The sequence below is a fragment of the Odocoileus virginianus genome, chromosome 6 (assembly GCF_023699985.2).
Source record: "Odocoileus virginianus isolate 20LAN1187 ecotype Illinois chromosome 6, Ovbor_1.2, whole genome shotgun sequence".
Taxonomy (NCBI): Eukaryota; Metazoa; Chordata; class Mammalia; order Artiodactyla; family Cervidae; genus Odocoileus; species Odocoileus virginianus.
Window position 1 is genome coordinate 66,453,238 of NC_069679.1, and position 23,431 is coordinate 66,476,668.

The following is a 23,431-nucleotide window of genomic DNA, read 5'->3' on the forward strand; positions in this document are numbered from 1 at the left end:
CACTTCGCGTTTTCCACTTGAGGCGCGCGAGTGCGCGCGCGGCCGGCCCCTCAGGAGCTGCAGAGCGGACCAATGAGCGGGCCCGCTCTCCGCGCCGGCTCGGGATTGGGCGAATAGCGCCAGCCTCTCTGCCAAACAGCGGGCAGGCGTGCAGAGGAGCGGCTGGGATAGGCGCGCCAACTGCGCCAGAGTCCCGGGAGCGCGTGCGCGGTCTCGCGGCAGCCGCGGGGGCCGGTCTCGCGCGGTCTCGAGGTGGAGTCACTGGCGGCGACGGCGGCGACTGGCGGTGGGGCGGGGGCGGGGATTTAAGATTGTGAGGTAGGGAATCGAGAGTTTCTGGATTCTTTATCCGGTATTTTAAGTGCCGCTGGGAAGCTGTCGTTTCTGCAGTGTTTAGAGGAGGCCGGGGCGGGAGGAGCGGCAGTCGCCGTGGCGCAGAGGTAAGAGGCTGACCGGCGGCGGCTCGGTGTGGAGGTCTTAATCAACAGGTCCTCGCGAGCGGCTGGGGGAGGCGCGACCGTGCTCACCCCCTCCCCCACGCGCGGGCCAGGGCGGGACCCCGGGTTGCTTCGCGGGCTGCTCCAGGCAGCGGGAGCCCGGCCGGCAGCGGAGGGTGTCAGCTTAACCTTTGTCCCCCGGAGGAACGCTGCCTGGCGGTGCCCGCTCCCTCTGCCTTGGCTCACGACCCACCACAGCAGGTCTCTTGCCCGCCCGGCCCGAGGTGCAGGGAGGCGCTTGTCCTCTGCGCCCGCGCCTCGGGGTTCGCAACTCTCCGGACTCGCTCCAGGCCGGGTCGGGGATCTTGGCGGGGCGAAGAACACTTTCCTTTGGTAGACGGAATGTAGTCGTCGTTTCTCCGCCTGACTCAGCTGCTGGTATTCGGCTCCTCGCTGCAGTCTTGAAACAAACAGTTCTTACTTCCTCGTAACCATTTTAAAAGAAAAGTCTAATCCCGTTCGTGGTTTCTGATAATTTAAGTTTGCAGGTTGAAGTTGGAAGCCTGTAAATTGTTGTCAGCTGCGTTTAACGAGAGGGTTTAAACAGTCTTGGGTACAAATTATGTAACTTCCTAATGATAATAACTCACCTTCTGTCTAGTTGATTGACAGACAGTAAGATGTTCAGAATTTAGGTTTCCGTCGAAAGGTTTTTCTTGGCAGTTGACGTTCGAATTAAAATCTCGTACCTGGGAGGTTTTTAGAAGTAGTACATAGTGTGTGTTTTGTCTCCGTTCTCGTTTAGAATCGTGAAAATTTAGATTTGGTAAGCCCTTGGAACAAAAATTTTGAAATTTCGATTTTAATGACAAGGTGAAAGGTGTTAATATTTGTGTTTTTTTAAAGTGTTACATGTTAATGATAGTGTTCTAATTATGCTTTTGGTTTATACCAGAAATTAATATCCTAATAAATTCTTCAATAGGAACAAGTGGCATGCTGGTTATTGGTGTCTTTGAATTGTAAGTATTGGGATAATGAAATTGTTAAATAAGCTCTTTTGGATTGTAAACTACTGACTATTTACTAAATTTCTGTAGATTTGCATGTTACAGGTTTTAAAAGGCTTTTTATACTATTGTAGCAAGCGGAAGCTCTTATAGTGTAGGAACTCTGTAGATGAAACAAGCAAAAAAATACAGAAAGACGTTATCATTTTATCTTTGTTAAAACAAAGTAAATCTTACCATGTAGTTGAATGACATTTGGCCACACGGACTTGAACTTGAGAAGATTGACTCATTAATATTAACGTATTTAAGAATGGTAAACTACAAAAGGATATGCAAATTTTACTTGAGAGTTGCCCAACGTAGTAGGACTTCCCTCATAGCTCAATCGGTAAAAAATCTGCCTAGAGTGCAGGAGACCTAGGTTGATTCCTGGGTCGGGAAGATCTCTGGAGAAGGAAATGGCTACCCACTCCAGTATTCTTGCTGGGAGAATCCCCGGGACCCTGCCTGGCAAGCTACCGTCCATGGGATTGCAAGAGTCAGACATTGACTTAGCGACTAAACCACTACCACCAAGTTAGTAGGGTGAGTTTAGGAGTTTATATGATTTTTCTGAATGATTATTATATGTTTAAAAAGCTCATCACAGACATACAAGAAATTTGGCCCATTTTTCCTATCAGTATCCTTGTTGAGTTGGAAATAATCTTAGTCTTTGTATAGTCTAACCTCTTCATTTTCCAAGAAAAGGAAAGTGAGGTGTATAGATAGATTAGTTAGCAGCAGAGTTGGAACTAAATGTTAAAATGCTTGCCTTCAAAAAATAAAATAAAATAAAATGCTTGCCTTCAGATTTCCAGTACAGTGTTCTTTTCACTATATACTATTGTTAAATAAACTGATAAGTTAAACCCTTCTCAAAAATCATACATGGAGCCAGCAGAGTTGATTTTTTTCTCTTATGCATTTTTTCCTTTTCTTTTTTAAATAACCACTAACCACAATTAATTCATTCCTTGACTGAAGGGTTATTCTCAGTTTTTCAGTGTTTCAGACGATGTTTAGTGAACATCTGTGTGCATATCTCCTTGAACACATTTGTAAAGTTTTCTCTGGGATGAATTGCTGGGCCATAGGTTGATGTGCATTTTCAACTTTGCTAGCTGCCAAATAAGACTCTAAAGTTGTAACAGTTTACAGACCTGCCAACAGTATATGAGTTACCCTTATCCACATTTAGAATTGCCAGATTGGCGTTGTCAGATTTTTTTATTTGTGCCAGTCAGATGGGTGATAAATGATACAATTATTTTCCTTCTTTCACAAAGGCTTTAACTTTATTTTTAGTTTTGGTGAAGTGAAATTAACTCTTTTTGTTGTACAGTTATTTTGACAGATCTATGTTGCATAGATCTATGCAACTACCAAAATTGAGACTCCCAGTAACAGTTCCAGCACCTGAAATTCCCTTGAGCTGCTCTTTTATAGTCTTTAGCTGCTGGCAACTGATACTGATTATTGTCTTTCCCTGTAATTTGGCTTTTCTAGAATATCAGATAATGGAATTATATAGTGTTTAGCCTTTTGAGTCTGGTTTCTTTAATTTAGCATGATACTTTTGAGTGTTTGTTCATGTTGAGTGTATTAACAATTCTTTATATTGCTGAATGTAGTGTTCCAGTGTATGGATGTATCACAGTTTATCCATCTACCAGTTGAAAGACATTTGAGTTTTTTGTTTGGACTATGAATAAAGCTGCTATAAATCTTGGTCAGCAAGTTTTTATGTGAACATAAGCCTTCATTTCTCTTGGATAAGCACTTCCAACTGAAATGTCTGGGTCATGTGAAAAGTGTATGTTTAACTTTAAAAATATGTGTTAGGTAGAATAGTGGCCCACAGAGATGTTCTGCTTCCTGGAAACTGAATAAATTAGGTTACATGACAAAAGTGAATTAAAGTTGTAGCTGGAATTAATCAACTGACTTTAAAATAGAGTTTATTCTGAGGTTATCCAGGTGCTGTGACTAGTGTATGACAAAGGTTCTTAAAAGCGGAAGAGAAGGTAGAAAGGTTTAACAGTGGGAGCAGGGACAGAGAGATGCAGTTCTTGGTTTTGAGGTTGGAGAATTTGGGGCATAAGCTAAAAAATATGGTCTCTGGAAAAGGCCAGGAAATGGATTAATCTTTAGACCTCCTGAAAAGGATGGAGTTCTGCCAACAACTTGATTTTCATCCAGAGAGACCTGTTTCAGTTATTTAACCTACAGAACTGTAAAATAATAAGTTTACGTTGTTTTAAGCCACTAAATTTGTGGCAACTTGTCACAGTAGTATAGGAAACTATATACTGTAAGAGACATTTTCCAAAGAGGCTGAATTATATTCTCAATGGTGGTGTATGAGTATTCTATTTACTTTATGTCCTCATCAACACTTGGTATGATCACTCTTTTTAATTTTAGTCATTGTAATAGGTAAATATATAGCAGTATTTCATTGTGGTTTTTATTTCAGTTTTTCTCGTGAATATTGATTAGCATCTCTTCTGTGCTTACTTGCCATCTGCATATCTTTGGTGAAGTGTCCAAGTTCCAAATCTTTTTCCATTTTTAAATTTAATTTTCTTATTGTCTGATTTTTTTCCAGTCCTTTGTCAGATATGTGGTTTGCAGAGAGTTTCTTCCAGTCTGTGGCCTGCTTTTTCCTTCCTTCTCAGCTGTGTCTTTTGAAGTACAGAAGTTTTAAATTTTGGTTAAGTGCAAAGTATCAGTATTTTCTGAGTCTCAGTTTTGGCATTGTATATAAGAACTCTTTGCCAAACCAGAATCACAAAGATTTTCTCCTATGTCTTCTATAAATTATATATTTTACCTTCAGATCTGTGTTATACTTTTTAGTTACTTTTTGTATAGAGGTGTAAGTTGAGTTTCATCTGTCTGTCCAGTTGTTCCCATGTCTGTTTGTGAAAAAGACTCTTCTCGATGGACTTGTCTTTGTCTCTTGGTCAAAAACCGTTTGACCACTTTTGTGTGGGTTCCTTTCTAGCCTCCTGTGTGTTCCATTGTTGTATTTGACTTTTTTTGTTTTCCGACAGTATCACAGTGTCTTGATTAATACAGCTTTAAAATTCAGTCTTGAGATCAGGTAATGTGAGTTCTCCAACTTTTTTTTTTCCAAAAGTGTTTTAGCTATCTTAGTACTTCTGCCTACATTTTAGAATCAGCTTATTGCTATAAATATGTATAAATTTTGCTAGGAGTTTGCAGGTCAGGAAGCAACAGTTAGAACTGGACATGGAACAACAGACTGGTTCCAAACAGGAAAAGGAGCATGTCAAGCCTGTATATTGTCACCCTGCTTATTTAACATATGCAGAGTACATCATTAGAAACTGGATGTGGGCTGGATGAAGCGCAAGCTGAAATCAAGATGGCTGGGAGAAACGTCAGTAACCTCAGATATGCAGATGACACCACCCTTACGGCAGAAAGTGAAGAACTAAAGAGCCTCTTGATGAAAGTGAAAGAGGAGAGTGAAAAAGTTGGCCTAAAGCTCAACATTCAGAAAACTAAGATCATGGCATCCGGTCCCATCATTTCATGGCAAATAGATGGGGAAACAGTGTCAGACTTTATTTTTTTGGGGCTCCAAAATCACTGCAGATGGTGACTGCAGCCATGAAATTAGAAGATGCTTGCTCCTTGGAAGAAAAGTTATGACCAACCTAGATAGCATATTAAAAAGCCCAACATTACTTTGCCAACAAAGGTCCGTCTGGTCAAGGCTATGGTTTTTCCAGTGGTCATGTATGGATGTGAGAGTGACTGTGAAGAAAGCTGAGCACCGAAAAATTGGTGCTTTTGAACTGTGGTGTTGGAGAAGACTTGAGAGTCCCTTGGGCTGCGGGAAGATCCAACCAGTCCATCCTAAAGGAAATCAGTCCTGAATATTCATCGGAAGGACTGATGCTGAAGCTGAAACTCCGATACTTTGGCCACCTGATGCAAAGAGCTGACTCACTGGAAAAGACCCTGATGCTGGGAAAGACTGAATTCGAGAGAAGGGGATGACAGAGGATGAGATGGTTGGATGGCATCACTGACTCAATGGACATGAGTCTGAGTAAACTCCGGGAGTTGGTGATGGACAGGGAGGCCTGGCATGCTGCATCCGTGGGGTCACAAAGAGTTGGACATGACTGCGTGACTGAATTGAACTGAGGATTTTGAGATTGTTGTAGATTAGTTTGATAATTGACATCTTAACAAAATAAGAGTTTTCCAATCTATGAACATGATGTTTCTATTTAGGTCTTTTATTTCTTTCATGAGTGTTTCGTAGTTTTCAACATGGAGATCCTGCAAATGTTTTATTAGTTCTATACCTAAGTATTTCAGTTTTTTAGTCCTCTTGCAAATGTCATTTTTAACACCTTGTCTTTCCAGTTGACCATTGCTAGTATGTAGAAATGCAGTCAGTTTTTATATGTTGCCTTTGTATTCTGAGTTTTTATTAAATTCATTTATAACTTCTAGGAGCTTTTTCCTGTAGATATCTTGGAATTTGTCTAAGGAGGCAGTCGTGTCATTTATGAATAGAGAAACCTACCTTCCTTTCCTGTATGTCTTTTTTCCCTTGACTTTTTGCAGTGTCTAGGACTTCCAGTGATTAGTAGGGTTGAAAGGGAACATCCTTGCCTTGTTCACAGTCTTAGAGCATTCAGTCTTTCACCTTCAAAGTGTAATTAATGCCAGAGGTAAGTCATTTTGTAGATTCTCTAAATCAGATTAAGGAAATTTCCTTCTGAGGTGGCTGAGAGTTTGAGGAGGGTTGTTTGTTTGTGTTTTTAATTATGAATGGATGTTGAATTTTGTCAGATGCCTTTCTGCATCTATTGAGGTGACCATTTGAATTTTTTTAATCTGTTAATATGGTGAGTTACACTGATTAATTTTTCAATGTTGACGTGGCCTTGTGTGTTTTTGGGAACAACTCCAGAGTTATTGCAAACTAATTTTGGGTTATTTTCCTTTGATATTGACATTTTCCTTAAAAATAAAGAGGAAACTGAATATAAGATTTTGTGAAAGTGTTTATAAAGTCAGCAAAATCAAGGTATTCATTAACAGTTATGTTTATTTCATATGTTGTAGGACTTCTTGATCTATCTATACTGGAGTTTATAGACTGTACTTTACCACTATAGGACTCCTGTTTAAAATTACTAAATGAAGAAAGAAAATGTTTATAACACTGTAATCAAGCATTTCCTCATGCTTAATTTAAGCAAATTGTTTAAGTGTATTTGGATAGTGAAGTATATTTTGAGTGAAGATAAAATTATTTAATTGGGAGATTTTTTGCTTGGAATGAAAGCACTGGGAATTTCACATACCACAGTAGGGGGGGAAAGAAATCTCCTTCAACACGAGAAAATCAACTATAGACCTTTGAGTAATCACATAAATGTTTGGTTTGATCCAAGTGTAATGAATTCAGTGAATATATTAAAAAGTGTGAAGTGAAGTATAAACTACTTAAAATACCAGGCTCTGTTTTGCTATACTGAAGATGTTCTTCTTGAAAAAATGTAGGTACATAGTAAAAAGATACATGCTTATTAAATATGTTTTAATTTGGTGAATTGTGAGGTTTTTCCTCCATCAGTTCCTACTACAGAAGACAGTTTAATTGTTGAGAATGAGGTTTCGTGGGGAATTCCCTGGCAGGCTAGGACTCTGCACTTCCCCTGCAGGAGGAGGCACAGGTTCCATCCCTGGTCGGGGTACTGAGATCTCAAGCGGAGATCCCACTTACCATCTTCCCTTCAAAACAAATAACAAGGGTTCAGTAACTTCATAATCCAACTATTTAATTTTATCATTTTTATAAATTTGAACTTATCATGATTTAAACATAAAGTTTCAAGCAATTTCTCTCATGTAATTTTGAAGTTCCTTTTCTTAAGTTAACAGTTGTCTCAAAGATGCTAAACATTGAAGTGTTGAGGCCTCTGAGGTTCTTTGCATTTTTTATAATTTAAGACAGGGGTTGGCAAATTTCTGTAAAAGGCCAGGTAGTAAATATTTTAAGCTTTGCAGATTGTACCAGTTCTGTTGCAGGTACCCAGCTCTGCTGTTAGACTGCAAAGATGGCCAAATGAATCTGTGTTCCAGTAAAACGTTGTTTATAAAAACAAGGTATGCCTTATTTGGCCTGTGGGCTTAATTTGCCTATTTTGATTTTGGGCAAAAGTCAGCAGGAAAAATGAAAATAATTATAGTAATGTAGCAGAAAGACTTTAGGTTCAGCTGAGTTGGAAGGTTAGTCAGTGCTGTAATTCACAGCCATACCTTCATTTTCCTTATCTTTAACAGGTTGCCATCTAGCAAGATGATTGAAAAAGATAAAATAGGGTATGGAAGGTACTGAGCAAAATATTCTGACATGTAGTAGATACTTAATAAGTATTTGCTTCCACCACCATGCCATTTTATGTTATTTTACAGTGTGTAGTTGTCCAAATATTAGAAATTATGGTTGTATTTATATTTCTAGCTAAATTATCTTTTGAATTATGCTTATTGGACATGTAAATTGTAACTGTTTGGCTTCACAGTAGTATCAGAAGCTTCACATGAAAAAATCGAGAGTTTGTGTTAAAATATAATTTCTTGTTTTGAAGATTTTACACTGTCACAAAAAATGTTTGATAATGTCACTTAAAATGCATTATTTTGATATGACCTAAGAAGTAGGTTTTCTGTATCTTGAGTGCTTCAGAAGTGCCTGTAAGATTGTGTATATTTAAATTAATTGACTGACTCCTGTGAGTGAACTGAACTGGGTGCTCTGCTAGGATTTGGTTGTACTTTAAAAGTACTTATATTTAGGTGCTCATTTTTGTGTAATGTTTGGGACATAAGGGATGCTTTAGAAAGTTTTTCTTTCTTTCTGAATTTCTGTCCAGATAGAGCTGGATTTGAAATTTTAACTCCTCTCGCCCCTCCAAAAACAAACAAAAAAAAGAGTGCTTTTTGGCAGATCAGAGGCAGAGATGCCACATATGTGGCTGTTGGATTAATTTTGCTCCAGTAGTTAGTGGCAGGACTGGGTTTGGACCTCATGTACCAGATTATCTTTGTAGTACTCATTTCATTGCTCTGTTGTGTGGTTTGTTAGCTCTGTTATTATCTGCCTCTGGACTCCCAGAAATTGTTTTCTTGTCCCTTGTTCTCCATTTTCCCCTTAACAGCTTAAGCAGAAGCTGTTGCAAAGTCTTATCAAATTTTACTAAGAAAACTTTTATATTATTGTTTAATCACAGTTACAGCTTATAATGCAATTGTATTATACTTAGTGTGAAAGAAAAGTTTGTTTTTAAGCAGATTTTTAAAATTCAGCTTTACATTGATTATATTATCTGTATGATACTTATGAATGAGTTGGTTTTTCTTTGGTCTACAACTAATCATTATAACTAGTTTATTCAGAAGATTATAGGTAAATACTGAATATTTGTAATGTGAAGACTTTGGGTGGGATATAAGAAGTATTAGATGAAGTCACTGCCGTCAAAGACCTGGCTTTGAAGTAAGTATGGATAGTCCCTTAGAGACTAAGTTGGATTAAGAGAATTTATTAGTTGTTTGAAATGAACTGAATCACGGAATTGCTTAAATAATATGCAAATAAATTGTAGGGTTCCTTTTATAGTGTTGCAGACTTATAATTTTTGAAAAATTATATATCAAGGTTTATTTAACTGTGTTACTGTTGGTAAGTTGTTTCTAACTTTTGGTTATTATGAGTAAATGTTACCATGAATGTTGCTCTAAGTTTAGTTTATGAAGGTTCATGTGAACACGTGTTTCTCTCGGGAGCTCTGTTCTGTAGTATAGAGGCCACTAGCCACATGTGACTATTTAAATTTGGATTAACTAAAATTAAGAGTTCAGTTCTTCAGTTATACATGCCACATTTCAAGTGCTTGTTAGCCATATATGGCCAGTGTGGCTATGTTATTACTGCACAATGCAGATACAGAACATTTTCATTATTGCATAAAGCTGTCAGGGCACTCAAGGAAATTGTATCGTGAACCCCAGAGTTAAACCTCTGGCCAGGTGGTTTATCTGAGGACTATACAAATAAGCAAATAAGCTGCAGACATTTTTCAAAATAATGATTCACTTAGAGGTAATCAATCAGTAGATACCTAAGAGTTTATGAATGGAAATTTGGTGGTTCTTTGTAGTCCTCTTAAAGGGACAGTGTTCTTTTTATATTTTACTCTTTGTACTTTATTTCTTACCCTTATACTTTATGCCTTATCCTTTTATATTTCAATTTTATAGTGAGAATAGTATTTAATTTGGCTGAATCACAGTACTTTTTCCTTTCCCCTAACCCTACCCAGAACTGTATCCTTTGTCCCATCTCTTAGTATGTAATCCTTTGTATATAGTTCTAAACATTAACAACTTTGTGACCAAATAGAGGCTCAGAGAGATTATTTTATCCTGATTGCTATTGTAACTGATAGGAGGTGTTTGAACTCAGTTTATTTTTCTCCAAAGCCCTTGGATTTTTCTACTTTGTATTTTAGCCTGCCTTTAGACTTACCTTGTTTAACCCTGTCTTTTTGATAAGATTAGAATCTTATTTTAGGAAAGACATCTTTAATTTAGTGTTTAAATTGTACTTGATTAAAGTGAAGAACTTTGAACCTGTAAATTGTAAGCTCCTTAAGGGTAGGGGCTACGTCATCTTCTTTTAGTTTCTCATGCTTAATATGGCACGTAGTGGATGGATGTTACCAATTTGCACTTTTTAATCATGTACTTATTAAACCTTAGCCTTACTTGTAAGTTTCATCCCAGAGACTGTTCTAATTCTAACCTAGTCACCTCCTGTAGCCTGAGAGAATTTGAGATTCAGAACAGTTCCATTTATTCAGTATTGACCATAAATGTGTTTATTGATGGATGGGGGTGGTGGTGTCTAACTTTCACACATTCTTAATTAGCTTTCTTTACAAATATTAGATGTGAATGGATAAATGGGCTTTTCTGATAGACATCATAGTTACAAACCTTGCACTGATTAAGTACTCATACTGTGGAATCAGATTGGTGCTGAAATACCTTCTTGACTTGTCTGTGATTCGGCAGGTTAACCTGTGAAAATCTGATTCGTTATCTGCAGAATGGGGTTGTACTTGTGCCTGATTCAGAGGTTGTAGGGAAGGAGACACCGTTTTCTCTTTCCTCCTAGGTTCTTTGTCTGGGGCTCTGCAGATAAACTGACAGAAGACAGAGTAACAGAAGAAATGGTTTATCACTTATGCATATGGAGGGCTACAGAGGAGGGAATTGGAGACCATAGTAGCAATGAGTCTGAGCGATAAATTGTGGCATAGAGACAAGACAAAGGAGAGAGGCTTTTTAGGGCCTGCAGATTGTGGGAATGTAAATATGTAGGGGCAACTAGTGGAATATAAAGATTATTTTAGTCAGGTTTATTATGCAGATTTATGTCGGTGTCATCTGCATTGATAAGATTCAACTCCAAGTATTGAGTTCCTCTTTCTGGTACTTTTACAAATGAAAATTCATGTTACCTTTAAGAAGGGAAATTTATGCTCTGCTTTTTAAGTCTGATAGGGGAAGGCAGTTTTTTTTCTGTTGTATGCTCTTTTTTAATTGCCTTATCTCAAAATAACTGTTTTGCCAAAATGTCACCTTTTGAAGTGGAATATTCAGATCCCCTCAGAGTCTTATTTTGAGGATTAATTGAAATGATGTATCAAGAATGATTAGCATAGTACCTGGTATATATATTAAGCACTTCATAAATGCTTATCCATAAATAAGAGAAAGAATACAAACCTGTTTTATGATACTTACATGGACTAGCAATGAACTGTATTATGTTTTCATAGATATATTTTGAATAGTTTGTGTGATTATCAGTAATTTGATTACGCAGTTTTGTAGGAATGGTGTGAATTGGTTATCATAGACTGAGTCAGTGATGGATAATTGTGATTTTGTGTTGAGGGGTAAAGCTTTTTTTATCTCTGAAATAATAGTGAAAATCAGCCGGAGGAAAACAATTTGTTGCTCTATTTATAAACAGCTTACGTATGTAGTGAGATCAAGTTCTGCTCAGCTTTAGTAGTTTCTCTTATTGACTCTTCAAGCATTAGTCAAGGATATTTTTCACTAGGTCATTTTTACTACACTTTAAAATAGGCTTAAAAAGTTAGCATAGTTTTTAGAGTTGAGTTTCATTATGGGGATTTAAAATTTTATGTCTAGAAAGTATTTGTTTAATTTTACTCATGTTAGAGTGCTTGAATTAATGTTTTGTTTACTTTTTTCCTTTTGTGTAATGGAAGCCTTTGTGTATGTGCCTTGGGTCTTACAATCTTTCCCATTTATACAAGTTTTCTTAGGGTGCTCTTCTACAGGTAATTCCTGTAGCATTTTCTGCAGTTGTCGTGCAGCACTTACAAATAGCATTGAAGTTCTGTAGAGGGTTTGTTTGCTTGCCTGTACACTTAGACTTGTTTTTCATACTAGAATTCAAGTTCCTTCAGAATTTAGGCACTCTGCCTTAGCCATCTTCTTGCCAGTGACTATCCCAAGTTTTTGTACCAAATGAGTACTTAACATTGTTGAATGGATGTATAGTTTAGTAACCTTTTATAACTATAGGATTTCTGTACAGTAATCTTTCAGATTGACCTTTGATTCTTATTTCTTATAATATCCTCTTTATGTTTTACTGCCTTAGACTGGTCAAAATCAAAACATTACTCATATCCTCAGTCACCAATTCTATAGTGCTAAAAGTTCAGTGGATTCTAAACTTGGTGACCTTTGTATCCTCATCAGTCTTCTTCCTTTTCAAATTTGCCTTTTCTGTTTTGATAACATAACTTTACTTGTGGTCCTAAAAGTGTTCTCTATGGATTTTTAACTTTAGTCAGTTTTCTTGTTCTGATAATTCTGAAATGATTATTTGGTATTCGTTCAATGACAGTGCAGATTTTTTTTTTAATTGACAATTGTTGAATTGCATACCAATAAACCATCTAGGTAGAGATAATCATCTACTAATTTGCTGACCTTTGGAGTCTTTTTTTTTCCCCTCTAGTAAACTATAAATCACTTGAGGTCAAAAGTTGGTATATCGTAACAGTGCACATTTAGAGACCTGCAACTTGTGATACATGGGTTTCAGGGAAAGAAACTGACTAAAATGATTGACAGCCTAAGATTAAAGGGGAAGGAGAAAATCTTTATAAGATAGGCATACAAATAAGCACCTAGAAAAAAAAAACATTAACCCTGTGAGTTTGGTAATTAGGATTCTTTGAGTTTGTGATTCTGTATTATTAATATGATGAAAGATGAACTTGACTTACTATATTATAAAGTGTTAGTAGTCTGTTTTGGAATTTTTCTTTGAACTAATGCTGTTACTCCTTTGGTAAACTGGTCTCCTGTCATTTTTAAATTACAGATGTAATGTGTTCATTTTTGTGTGGTAGAAGAAGTCCTGACTTCTGAAGAGTTTTAATGATTGCTTAAGTGATTTATTTATAAATTCTTACTGTTGCATTGTTTATAAACTTGTTTAGGATCTTAGGGATAATGTTTTGATTCCTTCTATTTGCCTAAGTGTTCTAGAACTCTTGAAAGGGCTTTGGTGCTTCTGCTAATGTTTTGTACTTTAAGAAGGTAGTTGTAATTTTAAAAGTCACTATTTTTTCTTTCAAAAAAGTGTTATCTATGTAGTTTTCACCCCCTCAAATTATAAAAGTAACACATTTTTTGTCAGTGTTTGTAAGGTGTCCAAATTGTACAGGAAGTAAAACCTGATAAATAAGTTATCATTTTTCAGAGATACTAAATGAAAACAATATTCCGTGTATTTTTCTGGACTTTTTGTGAATAACTTTATAAACGTTTTTATGTGCATTCATAAAAATGTGATGATATGTATGTGTATGCTTGTCGCTCAGTCGTGTCTGACTCTTTGCAACCTCATGGACTGTAGTCCACTAGGCTCCTCTGTCTATGGGATTTTCTAGGCAAGAATACTGAGTTGATTGGCATTTCCTTCTCCAGAGGATCTTCCCAGCCCAGGGATTGAACCTGGGTCTCCTGCAGTGCAGTCAGGTTCTTTACCATTTGAGCCACCAGGGAAGAAGCCCCTGGGTGATATATAAATACCATTAATTAATTCACTTGCTTTTTTTATTCCATGTCAGTAGCTACATTAAAAAAAATCTGAAATAAACATGACATTCTTTTTTTTCTTTCTTTTTCTTTTTTTGCCACACTTGTGCAGCTTGCGTGATCTCAGTTCCTCCACCAGTGATGGGCCACAGCAGTTAACACCTGGAATTCTAACCACTAGACCACCAGGGGACTCTCTTAATAGTATATTCTGTTTAACACAGTGTCTAAAAAATTACCATCTCTGCATGTATTCAATGCAGAAAATGATGAAATGTTTTGTATTCGTTTTTCCCCCCATGAAAATGTGTGAAAGTGTTAGTCACTATGTTGTGTCCAACTCTCTGCACCAGTGTCCAGTCCAGTCCACCAGGCTCCCCTGTCCATGGAGTTCTCCAGGCAAGAATACGGGAGTGGGTTGCCATTCCCTTCTCCAGGGAATCTTCCCAACCCAGGGACTGAACCTGGCTCTTCCTGCCTTGCAGTCAGGTTCTTTACCAGTTGAACCACCAGGGGAACCCATTTTTTCCCCATGCTGAGTCTTTAAAATCTAGTGCATGTTTTATACTGATGACACATCTCAATTAGAATGATAGGCTTTCATTGGAAATACTTAATCTATATTTAGATTTTTAAAATTTTACAGTTGAAAAAGTAGAGTAACATACCCAAATTGTTCCTAACATACTCTATAGGATAGGAATTGTTAGTGAAGGTTTATTTAAAATTTTTGGTATTTGTTGTTGTTCAGCTGCTCAGTCAAGTCCGACTCTTTGTGACCCCCATAGACTGCAGCATGCCTGGCTTCCCTGTCCTTCACTATCTGCTGGAGCTTGCTCAAACTCATGTCCATCAAGTTGGTGATGCCAGCCAATCATCTCATCCTCTGTCGTCCCCTTCTCCTGCCTTCAATCTTTCCCAGCGTCAGGGTGTTTTCTAATGAGTCGACTCTTGGCATCAGGTGGCCAAAGTATTGAAGCTTCGGATTCAGCCTCATTCTTTCCAATGAATACTCAGGGTTGATTTCCTTTAGAATCGGCTGGTTTGATCTCCTTGCAGTCCAAGGGACTCTCAAGAGTCTTCTCCAACACCACAGTTCAAAAGCATCAGTTTTCTGGTGCTCAGCCTTCTTTATGGTCCAGCTCTCACATCCATACGTGACTACTGGAAAAACCATACCTTTAACTATGTGGACCTCTGTCGGCAAGGTGATGTGTTTGCTTTTTAATACACTGTCTAGGTGTGTCATAGTTTTCTTCCAAGGAGCAAGTGTCTTTTAATTTCATGGCTGAAGTCACTGTCTGCAATGATTTTGGAGCCCAAGAAAATAAAGTCTATCACTGTTTCTGTTGTTTCCCCCTCCATTTACCATGAAGTGATGGTAGCGGATGACATACAGCAGTGAAGTTAAATGAAGCAGTCAAGTGAGAAAAGATGAATTTCCCATAATCATGTTTTAAAGGTAAAAGAATGATGTAAATGGGTTTTTTTTTTTTTTTTTTAAAGGAAGCCTGTAGTCAGTATGGTATTGTTTTACAGAGACAGCTAACTTAGCCACATGAAGGTTCACTTATCTAGCTTTTAGTTCCTGTTCTGCTAACTTCTAGCTCTGAAACTTAGCTTACAGTGCTTGCATATCTTCTGGGAAATGGGGATATCTGACTTGCTCAAATTTCAGGGTACCTGTGGAGATCAAATGAAATAATGTGCTTGAATTACTGTAAAAACTGAAAAGCTTTACAAATGTGGAAAATGTGAATATGTAAATCACTTACAGATTTTCATTTCTGGCCTTTGAATCCCTGTCTAGCAGTTAACAGCAAGACAGAATTCCTGTTCTAAATGCAGTACTTCTAAAAAGCAATTTATTGTCTTTCCAGTTCTCTCCTCTCCTTTTTTTCCATGGGAAAAAAACCTTATTCTCTGAGTTTTCCTATTTTGAGGTCCTGTAATTTCTGCCAGCTTCAACTATCATGCTCAATATTACAGAACTGTATTTGGTCCCTGGTCTCCAAAGCCAGTCAGATCATCCTTTATTATAAGCATTGTTTGAAATTATCCCTTTCCTTCTGCTGTTTCCTTTATCCTCCCATGCATAAAGTATTAAAACATTGTCTCTATTGACTGCTTTACTTACATTCCTCTTAATCAGCTGGTTACAGTGTAAAGAAGATTTAACTTTCTAAAAACTTCTTTGTTTCCAACTCTTTTTAAATACCAAAACCCATAGTTTCCCATTGCTTGCCGGAGAAAATTCCAGCAATTTAGTTTGCATTTAGAGTCTATTCTGGCTTTATCTTCTATCTCTTACACTGGCTCTGTTCCTTATCAGAGACTGTTCTTGTTCTCCCAACTAGGCCTTATATATTCTTGATTGGTAGCAATATTACTGAAAAGCCACATTGCAAGTAATTTTATCCCACAAGTTTAAAAATCCATTTCTAGTCAGTTTGAAAATGTTGTAAGTTGTCTTTTGTTCTAATTCCTTTTTTCAGAAATTTACTAACCTTTTGGATGCATTTAATCTTTCATTACCCAGTAGTTGAAGGTGATAATGGGGCAGTTCAAGTAACCAACCATTTGATATCTTTGATACTGTTTGGCTTTTAACCAGTTCTTACTATGAGTCTGTGGTCTTAAATATCTCCTAAGACCTTCAACTTTGTGTTTGATATAAGCAAATGGAGAATTTTCCCACTGGGGGAGAAATAAAAACTACAGTACTTTTCACATGATATATAGGGAGCTTAGTATCATCTGGTTTAAAAAAAAAATTTCTTGGGGGGCGGGTGGGGAAGGACAGCCGGCGAGATCCCGAGGCGAGGCTCGCGCGTCCGCCCCCGCCCTGGCCCCCAGCTCCCACCCGGTCCGCCCGGCTCAGCCATGATCAAGGCGATCCTCATCTTTAACAACCACGGGAAGCCGCGGCTCTCCAAGTTCTACCAGCCCTACAGTGAAGATACACAACAGCAAATCATCAGGGAGACATTCCATTTGGTATCTAAGAGAGATGAAAATGTTTGTAATTTCCTAGAAGGAGGATTATTAATCGGAGGATCTGACAACAAACTGATTTATAGACATTATGCAACGTTATATTTTGTCTTCTGTGTGGATTCTTCAGAAAGTGAACTTGGCATTTTAGATCTAATTCAAGTATTTGTGGAAACATTAGACAAGTGTTTTGAAAACGTCTGTGAACTGGATCTAATTTTCCATGTAGACAAGGTTCACAATATTCTTGCAGAAATGGTGATGGGGGGAATGGTATTGGAGACCAACATGAATGAGATTGTTACACAAATTGATGCACAGAATAAACTGGAGAAATCTGAGGCTGGCTTAGCAGGAGCTCCAGCCCGTGCTGTATCAGCTGTAAAGAATATGAATCTTCCTGAGATCCCAAGAAATACTAACATTGGTGACATCAGTATAAAAGTGCCAAACCTGCCCTCTTTTAAATAAAAAATTAAAAAGGCCACTCCCAGGTAAAATCCAGGGGAAAAAGTCATCTAAGTTTACCATGCAGTTGTTTACCAAAAATAAAGGAGGAGAGTCTTAACTTTTACTCTTGGATTTAAGTCAAGGTACTGTATAGACATTATATAAAATCAGTATGGAAGTTCAATGTTGCTTTTCTTGCTCAGTGGTTTTGAAGAAATTAAGTAGTTCCAGTGTGATTTTTTTTCTTTATTTTCTAAACTGCATTCCTGTGGCCACCTAAGGCATGCCTGTATGTATTGGCTATTACAGTATTTCAAAAAGTGTTCAGGACATTTCTTTAAATTGTGTACAACCCAAAATGTTGGTGTTTTGTATGGATCACAAGTGCAGCATTCCTTAATAATTTCTGTTATTTGTCACAATTGTTATTTAAAGAACGAAGTGTGTATTGCATGAAAACCTTTATGACCTGTTTCTCTTAGTTTAAATAAACTCCAAGGTAACCGGACTTATAAAGAACCGTTCTGTTTGTCTGATATCTACTTTAGCAATAATTTTTTTTACGACCCTCTGACTCAACAAAGTAAATAAAAGTATATTTTATCACTGTTAAAAAAAAAAAAAAAATTTCTTATTCCTCCACCAGTTCTTAATATTGCAAGATATTAATGGGCTATGACGTTCTGCCTCTTCTGCCATATCACCTGACCTCTCGCCTACTGACTCCCACTTCTTCAAGCATCTCAACGACTTTTTCCAGGGAAAACTCTTCCACAACCAGCAGGAGACAAAAAATGCTTTCCAAGAGTTCATTGAATCCTGAAGCATGGATTTTTACACTACAGGAATAAGCAAACTTATTTCTTGTTGGCAAAAATGTGTTGACTTTAATGGGTCCTATTTTGGTGAATAAAGATGTGTTTAAGCCTAGTTATGATTTAAAATTCATGGTATGAAACCAAAATTACTTTTTTGCACCAACCTAATACCTACTATCACCATCACTGCTACTCAGATTCATATAAGTAATCATTCTACTTTTGTCCTCTGTAAAATACCATCTGAGGATGTTGTACGGAATATATGATACAAAGAACTTGAAACCATGTGTTCAAGAGTGCATGTTATAACTGTTGAATGTTGCACTGGGTCTTCTTGTTGCACAGTCTTTCTCTACAGAGCAGGGGCTGCTTTTTTGCTTTGGTGCACAGGCTTGTTGCTGACATGGGCACTTGGGCAGGTAGGCTCAGTAGTTGTGGCACACAGTAGCTGTGGCTCCGCAACATGTGGGGTCTTTTTGGACCAAGGATCGAACCTGTGTCCCCTGCATTGGTAGGTGGATTTTTAACCACTGGACGACCAAGGAGGTCCCATTGAATATTTATTTTGAGGTGCTCCTTGGGCAAAATACTTTGCTTCTTTAAACCTGTTTTCTCTTTTGTCGTTGGGTATAATGCTAATACTTACACTTGTATACTTGTTTGAGGATTAGCTGTATAAAGTATGGTAGCACAGTGTTCAGGACACAGACTTAGTAAATACTATTTGACCATTAAATGTTTTGTCTATACATTTTTTTAAAAACAGTTCTAGTTTTTGTTTTTGATCACAGTGCACAACGTGTGGGATCTTAGTTTTCTGACGAGGGATCCCTAACCCACGCTGCTGGCTTTGAAAGCATGGTCCTAACCACTGTGGACCGCCAGGAAAGTCCCCATCTATACATTTTTTTAGTCTTGTTTGGGCCACTTTTAATGTAAGTATTTATCATTTTGTATGCATGTTGAGTCTCTCTGGTCAGATTGTAATCATGTGATGGTGGTGGAGGTGGCAGAATGTAGTATATACTGGAATATATTATTAAAACTGTATTCGCACTGCCATTCAGGTTCCAGTATGCAATACAAGGCAATTTATTTGGCAGTAGTTTTTATTACATTTAATGAGCTCTTTCCATCCACTGCCAAGATAACCCTTGAAATAAATCTTTCCCTGAACATTTTGAAAAACAGTAGATTAGATGACATTAAGTATCTTTCAGCCTCCATATTTATTTAGAAACTAACAGTACTTGAAAAAGAGTTTTATCTTGGAAGTCTGAGAAGCTTAATGAAAATTGTTGAATGAGTGAATGCCTCAGTTTTGGGTTAGTAATTGCTTGGTTTAATTCAGGGACTTTTAAAGTGAAACTGTTAGATCACCAGCCCAGGTTGGATGCATGAGACAAGTGCTCAGGCCTGGTGCACTGGGAAGACCCAGAGGGATGGGGTGGAGAGGGAGGTGGGAGGGGGGACCGGGATGGGGAATACATGTAAATCCATGGCTAATTCATTTCAATGTATGACAAAAACCACTGCAATGTTGTAAAGTAATTAGCCTCCAACTAATAAAAATAAATGGAAAAAAAAAATAAAAGTGAAACTGTTAGTCACTCAGTTGTGTCCAACTCTTTGTAACCCCGTGGACTGTAGCCACCATGCTCCTCTGTCTGTGAAATTCTCCAGGCAAGGATACTGGAGTGGATAGCCATTCCTTTCTCCAGGAAGTCTTCCCGACCCAGGGATTGCACCCTGGTCTTCCACAGTGCAGGGAGATTCTCTACTCTCTGAGCCACCGGGGAATCCCCAGGGTCTCTCAACTTTGGTATTATTGACATATTTTGTACTGGATCATTCTTGGCAGGGGGGTGCTATCTTGTGCATATTTAGCAACATATCCCTAGCCTCTGCTACGTAGATGCCAATAGCACCCCTCAACCCAGTCCTGACAGTGAATATATCTAGACATTGTCAGAATCCTGCTGGTGGGGATAGGTGGGAGGCAGAATCACCTGTGATGGAGAGCCACAGTGATCCAAAACTGTTTAAATCTAGTCTTATTTGTAAAAGACTTTACAAGTAAGACTTTGATAAATTTTGGCAAATCAATATTTTAGGATACAGATATTTAACAAATTGCAAATGCAGTGGTATTTTTTTCCATGTTGTCTCGTAATTTTTAATCTCAAGGCAATTGTATGGCCTAAAATTACAGGCTAAGAATAGGAGCTTGAAAACTAAAATCTTTTCTGTTTCTGATATGTTTTATATGCAGCTTTTGCCAGGAATGTTCAAAGCTGCTAAGTCTTTGAAAGTTTTCATTTGAGAAAGATGTGTCCTCTAAGCTATTGACATTGCCCTGTTGATAGCCAGTTAAATTGAACAGGAATCCTGTCTTTTTTTTTTTTTTGTCTGTGAGAGCAATTCACTTCAAGTACCTTTAAACTGTATGTTACTCCTGCCTCCCTTTGAAATCTTTACTCATTTAATTTCTACTTTGAGGATATTTTTCAAATGAATTTTGCTTGGGTTCTGACGCATTTAATAGTACATTCTAAATAAAATAGTTTTAAAACTGTGAGGATAGCAGTGGCTTCTTTGGAATGCAGTTGTCTGGATGATAAATAAAGGTTCCTTAATCTGAAACCTAAACCATGAATTAGGTAGAATTTTAGAAATTCGCTTATTATAGGACTTGTCAGAAGTTCCATTAAAAAATAAACCCAGGATATTTGCATTTGGTCTATTTCTTAAGGAACTTGGTTAGTTGGTTGTATAAATGTTTTGCTGCTAAAAAGGTTTTTTTATGCTGTACTTCATGAATTTAGCTTACTTCAAATATATTATTTTTATTTTAAAGTATATTTTAAAAGTATGTTTAGTTCTTCATAAAGAATAATTGGGAAAAGTAGTGTTTCAGTTAAATGTTTGGTGAATTTATATATTTTTGCTTAAATTGTTGTTGGTAGTAATTTCTGAGTTAATGTTTTTCATGAGTAGCCTACATACAGTTGACCCTTGAACAACACAGGTTTGAGCTGTGCAGGTTCATGTGTAGGTGGATTTTCTTCAGTAGTAAATACTACAGTACACAGGGTTCATAGTTGGTTGAATCCATGAATGGAGAACTGTGGATATGGAGAAATCACCTGTATGGAGATTTCTATAGGTAACACATTTTCCACTGCACAGAAGGTTGGTGTCCTGTACCCTGTGTCATTCAGGGATCATTACTATTTGAGTTTTGAATTGTATTTAGTTTTACATATAGCTAAGTTTCTTCTCTGTGACGATGATGCACAGGGCATTCATTGTTGGAAACTAAAATCTGTGCATTGAGTTAAACGTTTATTGATGAAATAGAATTTTTTATGTGATGTCAGTATATGAGTTGGTCTTTTTAAAAAATTGGTTTTGTTAGCCGATTACCAGCCCAGGTTGGATGCATGAGACAAGTGCTCAGGGCTGGTGCTCTGGGAAGACCCAGAGGAATGGGATGGAGAGGGAGGCGGGGTGGGGGGGGGCGGATCGCGATGGGGAACACATGTAAATCCATGGCTGATTCATGTCATTGTATGGCAAAAACCACTACAGTATTGTAAAGTATTGCAATTTTATTGCAACTGATAAAAATAAATGGGGAAAAAATAAATAAAATTCATACCCCCCCAAAAAAATCACAAAAAATTGGTTTTGTTAAGATACCATTTACATATAATAAGATGCAGTTTTAAATGTATTATTTAAAATCAGCTCAGTAAGTGTAATACATTAAAATTTATTAATTTTATGTGTTCAATTTGAATTTTGAAAACAACTTTTTAAAGATATAATGTTCTATAAAATCCACATGTTTTATAAGTATAGTTTGAGTTTCATTAAATCTGTATCATGTAGGGGTCACTGAAATCTTGTTTTATTACACTTCCATCCCATGAGAAAGTTCCCTCATCTATCACAGCCAGTTTCTGTGGCCACCCTCAGCTGCAGGAAGCCACCAAAATGCTTTTCTAACAGCACTAATTTTGCCTTTCCTAGAAATTTCATACGAATGGAATCATCTAGTATGTACTCTTGTATTTGGCATTATATTTTTGAGGCCATCCATGTTATTAAGTAAGTAAACTCACTCAGTCGTGTCCGACTCTTTGCGACCCCATGGACTGTAGCCTACCAGGCTCCTTTGTCCATGGGATTTTCCAGGCAAGAGTACTGGAGTGGGTTGCTGTTTCCTTCTCCAGGGGATTACTGAATAGTATTCCATTTTTTAAAATTTATCCTTTCATCAGCTGAAGGACATTTGAATTGTGTCCAGTTTTAAGCTATCATTATTAATAATGCCTTTATGAATATCCCATATAGATCTTTGTTTTTTACAAATAAAAATACGTATTTCTCATATGGAATCACTAGATTATATATCATAAGTATATGTTTAACTTTTTAAGAAATTGTCAAACTGATCACCAGTTCATGTTCTTACCAGTATGAGGGTTTCAGTTTCACCACATCCTCTCCAAAGCTTACTGTTGTCAATATTAAATTTTAGTGATTTTATTGTGTTTGTAATAGTGGTGGTTTAGTCACTAAGTCATGTCTGACTCTTGTAATCCACGGACTATAGCCTGCTAGGCTCCTCTGTCCAAGGGATTTTCCAGGTAACAGTACTGGAGTAACCACTCCAGTGGTTACTGGAGCCATTTCCTTCTCCAGGAGATCTTCCCAACCCAGAGATTGAACCTGGATCTCCTGCACTGCAGGCAGATTCTTTACCAACTTGAGCTACCAGGGAAGTCCTATTTGTAATGGTATTTTATTGTATTACTTAACAGCTTTATTGAGCTATGATTTGGATACCATGTTATATAATTCATCCAATTCAAGTGTACAGTTCAGTGGCTTTGCATATATTCAGAATTCTGTGATCATTAACCACAGTCAATTCTAGAACATTTTCATCACCCCTTGAAAGAAACCTGCATCCCTTAGCCATTCTCTCCCATCTCACACACACACACACCAGCTCTCGGCAGTCACTAATCTACTTTCTGTCTCTCTAGATTTGCCTATTCTAGATATTTCATAAATGAAATCATATAGTACTTGGTCCTTTGTGACTGGCTTCTTTCACTTCTGTTTTCAGGCTTCATCAGTGTTGTAGCATGTATCAGTACTTTTTATTGCTCAGTGATATTTCATTTTGGATACACTATCCATTTATCAGTTGATGGACATTTGGATTTTTTTCTCTACTTTTGGGTATTAATACTGCTGTAAACATTTTGTACAGGGTTTTTGTATGACCATATATTTCATTTCTCTTGGTGTATACCTGGAAGTGAAATTGCTTTATGTTTAGCCTTTTGAGAAATTGCCAGACTGTTTTATAGTGTAATTGTTCCATTTGACATTCCCAACAGAAGTGTATGAGTTTTAGCACTTCTTTTTTTTTTTTTTTATCTTA

The 23,431-nt window shown here is 37.4% G+C and overlaps 1 protein-coding gene and 1 pseudogene across 8 annotated transcripts in view; both read left to right on the forward strand.

The window, feature by feature from the left end:
* Nucleotides 1-266: 266 nt before the first annotated feature.
* PALS1 (protein associated with LIN7 1, MAGUK p55 family member) overlaps nucleotides 267-23,431 on the forward strand; it is an 82,642-nt gene continuing 59,477 nt past the window's right edge. For 3 of the 8 annotated variants that reach the window (XM_070469521.1, XM_070469526.1, XM_070469527.1), the window contains exon 1: nucleotides 268-440. The gene's annotated coding sequence lies outside the window, so the exon portion shown is untranslated. Of the gene's footprint in view, nucleotides 441-571; nucleotides 876-1,422; nucleotides 1,460-1,513; nucleotides 9,048-14,409; nucleotides 15,168-23,431 lie in introns of those variants that run through there. The other 5 variants (XM_070469522.1, XM_070469523.1, XM_070469528.1 and 2 more) reach the window with 5 other exon arrangements.
* LOC110148996 (AP-3 complex subunit sigma-1 pseudogene) lies at nucleotides 16,471-19,580 on the forward strand (annotated as a pseudogene).